The sequence below is a fragment of the Vigna umbellata genome, chromosome 5 (assembly GCF_029865625.1).
Source record: "Vigna umbellata cultivar VRB3 chromosome 5, Vumbellata_1.0, whole genome shotgun sequence".
NCBI lineage: Eukaryota > Viridiplantae > Streptophyta > Magnoliopsida > Fabales > Fabaceae > Vigna > Vigna umbellata.
Genome location: NC_142169.1, coordinates 37093888 through 37100137, shown reverse-complemented (window position 1 = coordinate 37100137; position 6250 = coordinate 37093888).

Genomic DNA, 6250 nt, shown 5'->3' with positions numbered 1-6250 from the left:
AGGACGTTCGGTCATACAAAGAGTCAACTGTTCGGTCATAATGTTTTAATGAACGTTCGGTCTTCATGTGAACGTTCGGTCTTCATGTGAACGTCCGGTCATGTTATGTGAACGTTCTGTCATGTTATATGTGAACGTTCGGTCATGTTATGTGAACGTTCGGTTTTGTTTTGTGTTAGTGAACGTTTGGTTGTGTAATGTGTTAGTAAGCGTTCGGTTATATTGTTTAATAAACGTTCGGTCTTCGTTTGAACGCTCGGTCTCAATGACGTTTGTCTCCAAGCGTTCGGTTTTAAGCTTTCGTTCAGGAAGCAAATAGCGCTCGTGCAGGTCACTACATATTCTGGCGCTCGTCCTAACCGTTTCTCCCCTGCCACCCCCTTTTCTTCTGACCGTTTCTCCTCTGCCACCCCCTTTTCTTCTGACCGTTTCTCCTCTGCCACCCCCCTTTCTTCTAAGTCGAGCCCCTTTTTCCACTTGGGCTTTGGCCCAATCTGTCATCAGAATTTTATTTATTTTGGCACCCCATTTTGTTGTTTTTATTTATTATTTATTTATTTATTTGCCTTGTTATTCATCTTATTTCATTTCATTTTATTTTATTTATTTCTTTTAAATATCCACTTATTTCAAAATATATATATATTATAATTTTACTTATAAAAAAATAAAATTAACAAAAATATTTTAAAAGGTTTAGGCACATGTGTGATCGCACGCATCGTCCTTGTGCTAAAACCTTTTCTTCTTCTTTTCTAAAATTACAAAAAATATATTTTAAAGGTTTAGGCACATGTGTGATCGCATGCATCGTCCTTGTGCTAAAACCTTTTCTTCTTCTTTTCAAAAATTACAAGAAATATATTTTAAAGGTTTAGGCACATGTGTGATCGCACGCATCGTCCTTGTGCTAAAACCTTTTCTTCTTCTTTTCTAAAATTACAAAAAATATATTTTAAAGGTTTAAGCACATGTGTGATCGCACGCATCGTCCTTGTGCTAAGAACCTTTTCCCTTTTTTAAGTAAAATTACAAAAATATGTTTTAAAAGGTTAAGCACATGTGTGATCGCACGCATCGTCCTTGTGCTAAAAATCTTTTCTTTTTCCAAAAAAAAAAAACAAAATACAAAAAAGGTATAAAATCTTCAAAAAACCCAAAAACATCAACAATTTTAAACAACAAACAATCTTCCTTCCAGAACTACGTGATCCTTGATTCTCCATCAAGAGTGGAGATACGTAGGAGCAAGGCTAGTCCTTGTCAGGTTCATTTCCCAAAAATACAAAATCATTTCCAAACCAAATTTTCAAACAATTTCTTAATCAAAATTTTCAACACAGTTTCCAAAAGAACTACGTAACCCTGATTTCTCATTTTTGAATGAGAATACGTAGGAGCAAGGTCAATCCTTGTCGGGCCCAAAAAACTAAAAAATATGTTTTGTTTATTTAGAATTTTATTTTAGGGGATAGTTAAACATTTTGAAAACCACATCATATTCGTGCATTTAGTTAAAGGTACTGCCTTAGGGCAGGCGTTGTGGGGTGCTAACACCTTCCCCACGCGTAACCGACTCCCGAACCCAATCTTTGGTTTTCGTGGACCGTGCTTTATCGTTTTATGGTTTTCCCGTAGTTTCCCATAATAAACTATGGTGGCGACTCCAAAATCTCTTTTCAAAACCCGTTTCCTTTTTTGGATCGTCGTCCCGTCGCGATTCCGGTTGCGACAATGGTATTTAAATGAAAGGCAAAGTTGATTCGTGTGACATTGTGACGGTAGAGTGTAAGAGTGCCACCATACACCTTTGAGTTTAAGTGAAACACTTTTGAGTGCTTTAGTGAAACACTGTCTTTGGTGAGGAATTGTTCCATGCACTGTATGATAACATTCTTGCTTGGTTGTTGATTATTCATGAGGTTTGCATCTGTTGTGTATGTCTTGATTATGTGAGCACCATAGTTGAAGCTTGATTGGCTAAAACATCATTATATCTTGACTAATCTTTATATGAGGAGCAAACATGAGTTATTTACTTGTCTTAGGGGAAAATGCTTTTTGTTGTGCTAGACCATTGTAGTATGATTATCTTGTTTAAGTGAAGTTACATTTTGCTTGAGGACAAGCAAAATTTCAAGTTTGGGGTTGTGATAACGGTTGAAAATATTGTTATCTATGATTCAATTTTGATGTTAAATCAACCGTTTTTGACTTAGAAGATTCCTTGAACTCATGTTTTTAGTATATTTTTGTGAATAAGTGAGTAGAGGGTGTAGTTGATGATTTTATGAATAAGTAGAGGGTATACTCATGTTGTTAGTATAGTTTTGAGCACCCTTTTAGGGGCACTCAGCGTCAATTTTCTCGCAAGCTCACTTGGGCGCCCCACTTAGGGCGTTGAGTGCTAGTGACGTTGGCCCATGATCCAATTTTGATCTATTTAAGGACTTGCACGACCTAAGGTTGGTATCTCTTGATGGCTTGAGCACAGAAACACACTTTTCGCCCCTTGGAGGCAGATTTGAGGATGTGGGAGCTCTCCTCTTCAGTTTCTAGGGTTTTTCTATCTCTTACATTCCATTGTTCATCTAGTTTCTCCATGATAATGGAGAACTAAACCTTATTTGTTGTTGGGGAAGAGGTAACCTCTAAACTCTCATGTATTTGAATTGATTCCAATTTATTTATGCTTCTTTCATTAATTGTTAGGGTTATTCTCCTTTGTTCTATGTTTGTTATGTTTAACTCTTTCATGGCATGATTATTGGTTTTCTTTGATATGGACACATATGGAGAAACCTAGAACTAGGGAATTTCTCCCATGGGAACTATTGCCTAGACATATGGATAGAACGCTTGGTTGTCTCAAGCTTCCGTTCGTAATGCAAAATTAATTATTAGGGAGACAAGACATTGTAAACTAATAATTAAGGATATGCTTTTTTCGCCAAGACATCGGGTTCTAAGTACTTTAGAAAGTGACATTAACAATTAATAAAAAAGAAGAATTCTTATGTGCATGAGAGTGATTAAGTGAAATCTAAACCCCAACAACATATTCATCTCATATTATGAACATCATCCATTCACATTTGTGTTAAAGCCTCAATTGATCAAATTGCATTCATGTTTATTTTTGTTGCATTTGCATTTAAAAACCAACAAAATATCTTTTTAGTCTTAATTAGTTAAGTAATTACACAATTGTTTAGTGCCATGAGTCTCTTGGGAAGCGATACTTGGTCTTACCATTTATTATTACTTGATACGATTAGGTATACTTGTCGAGGTCTTAGCAATTGTACACTATGGTAATAATGAATATAGAATAAGTAGTTGTTTATACTTGATCTTAGAATAGGTTTTGATGATTAGCTATGTTTGAGGGCATAATTCTAAGTTAGGTATGCATTGGTTGAGAATTTGAGTGGGAATTACCATTTTGAGTTCTAAAATATTAAATTAAAGACCCCAAAGTGGTTTACTATAAGATCTAGGAAAAATGTAGTAATTAAAGAATAATGTGGTTTTGAGACTTGAGTATTATTGTTTGGGAATTGGTGTTTAATGTTTAGATGTTTATTAGAATTATAATTGCTATATTAATTATGCAGTGTTATTATTGATAAAGTACAACACATGATTAATATGTTATTAATTTGGTGATTTCTGTGTGTGACATTACTAATGTGATGTCTTAGTTTGATGGTAGAGATATTGTTTAGGACTGAATGAATGAGGGTTCAGTTCCTAGGGAAAGGTAATAGTTTTAGATTTTTAATTATATTTCTGGCCTAGGGGTAAAAGGGGCCTCTTCACCTTTATTAAATGGTGCAAAAATTAAGTTAAAGGGGTGTAGAAAGTAAAAGGGATGCAAATAATAGAAAATCTGAAATGTAAATGAGAGATTATGTAAATCTTAGGAGGATTTCGTAGTTTTTGATATTTTAAAAATTAGTTGAGATAAAATAGGAGAGGAAATCTTGGTGGTTTTTAAAGACTAAGTGAGAGATTTTATTAAAACTAAAAGATAGAGATAGAGTGAAAGAAGATAAAAAGGAGAAGGGGAAACAAGGGTCTACACATTACTACTCTAAATCTAAAAATGAAAAAGAGAGAGATAAGGGACATAAGAGACGTTTTCTAGGAGAGAAAAGGAAGAGTTGTAGAAAACCTTAGTGCAAGGGAAGATTGGTGTTGTTTTGGAGTTGTAGATAAAACCTTAGGATTGACCAAGGTATAGAGAAGCTTACCTTTGTTGACTTGTTGTTGTATGTTATATGTTATTGATTATCTTGGTTGATAATCCTTGTTTTGATGCATGTGTGTTATTTGTGGTTATTGTTGGGTAAGGGTTTGTGTATACATGAGCATAAAGTTTATGTAATATTTGTGGTAGGTTTTCCTTATGAAAGTATGTATGGTTTGGTTAGGTTATCCCATAATAGGTATTAATGCTAAGGGGGAACAAAGTTATGATGCTTGGGGTTTTACCATACAAATATATGTTATAAAGATGATATGATAATCATATGTAGAATATTGGGTTGTTTGGGTTATAATCTGCATAATGATGAGTTTTTTATGATTCAAGTGATATAATGAATGTCTTAGGGCATAAGAGTATATGAGAGTTGAATACATGCATGATGTGTTGGGTATGTTTTCTCGTGATTTAGGATTGATATATGTGTGTTTGAACACTTGAATTCTGTCAAGGATGTGTTTTAATTTGGTATAATCTATTATCATTAGTTATAATCGATTATTTGTGCATTAGTTTTGAGTGTTGTTTATGAAATAATCGATTATTTGAGATGATAATCGATTATCCCTTCATATGTGATGAATTTGGAAATTTGTTGTGTCAGAACCATTGAAACAATCGATTATCTTAAGTGATAATCGATTATCATAATATATTTTGTGTAAATGTGAACCTCTCGGGAATAATCGATTATCACTTATGATAATTGATTATCCTAGTGTAATTTTGCTGGAAAAGTGCATTTTGATGAAGAATGGATGTGGACCAAGCTAGAGGTGTTGTAGAACTTGATGATAATCAAAGAATGAGATTTGTGGTTATGTTTAGGATCAGGTTTGACTTGTGGTTAATATTGGAGCATGGGTGAATGTTGGAGTGTACCTGATGGTATGGTTGATGGACATAAGAGTGGAGGATAGGTCTACTTGTTGAACCTTGTAAATCATGAGTTTATTTGCGGATAGGTGCTTCCTTTTGCCTTGTGTGCAAAGGAAGGGTTGTTCAGGTATTGAACCTTCCTTTTGTGGGGATGATGGTGTTTTCCTTGTCCTTTTGTGGCAGGATTACAAGTTCTTAGTTGGATTGCGGGACTACTCGAGCAAATCTATAGGGGAGGCTACAGATTAGTCTGTAGGAGTAGCTACAGACAGGTGAGGTATGATACAAGAGTGAAACTGACTCTTTCTACTAGGGTGTTCATGGTACGATGATGCTTATGGTGTTGTTCATGACTGGGATAGTCATGATGGTGGTATATCTATAATGATGATCATGGTATTGGAAATGCTTCAAGTGATGTTATGTTGACAATGATGTTATTATAATGGTTATAGTAAGTTGTTAGCATATGTGCTAATGAGTGAATATACCAAGGGTCTATGTGTGAGATGTTAGTAATGACATCAAGGGTCAAGGAATCAAGGATCGAGGATTGAGTAATTCATTGTGATTAAGTTATTATGCTAGAGGATTAGGAATCTTATTGTTTTTACTGTTGAGTATGATGTGGTTGTTTATGGTTGATATATTTAATGTGTTTATATCTTATTATTATGATTGTTTTATCAGTTGCTTACCCCATACGTGTTTGTGTGTTGTGTGTTGTGAATGAAATTATTGACGATGATAGTATAATTTGTTATACGTAAGTGGATGATGTTGCAGGTGTTGTTGAAGCGTAATAGTTTGAGGGATGTCGAGGGATAAACTTGGAATTTTTGTTTAAAGTTATTATGTTTGAATTTTAAGACAATATAATTGGAGTTATTTTAATTTCTTAATTATTTTCATTATTTGGAATATGTAATTGGACAATTGCTTTAGAACTATTATGTTTTGAATAAATTATGCACGTTCAAATGTTAAAATTTTTGAAAATACGTTTTAACGTTATGATAAAGTTGAAATTTACTAGATTTTGTAATAACACGTGACACCTGAAAATTTTGGGTATTACACTTTACAAAAAGTCTTCCTAAA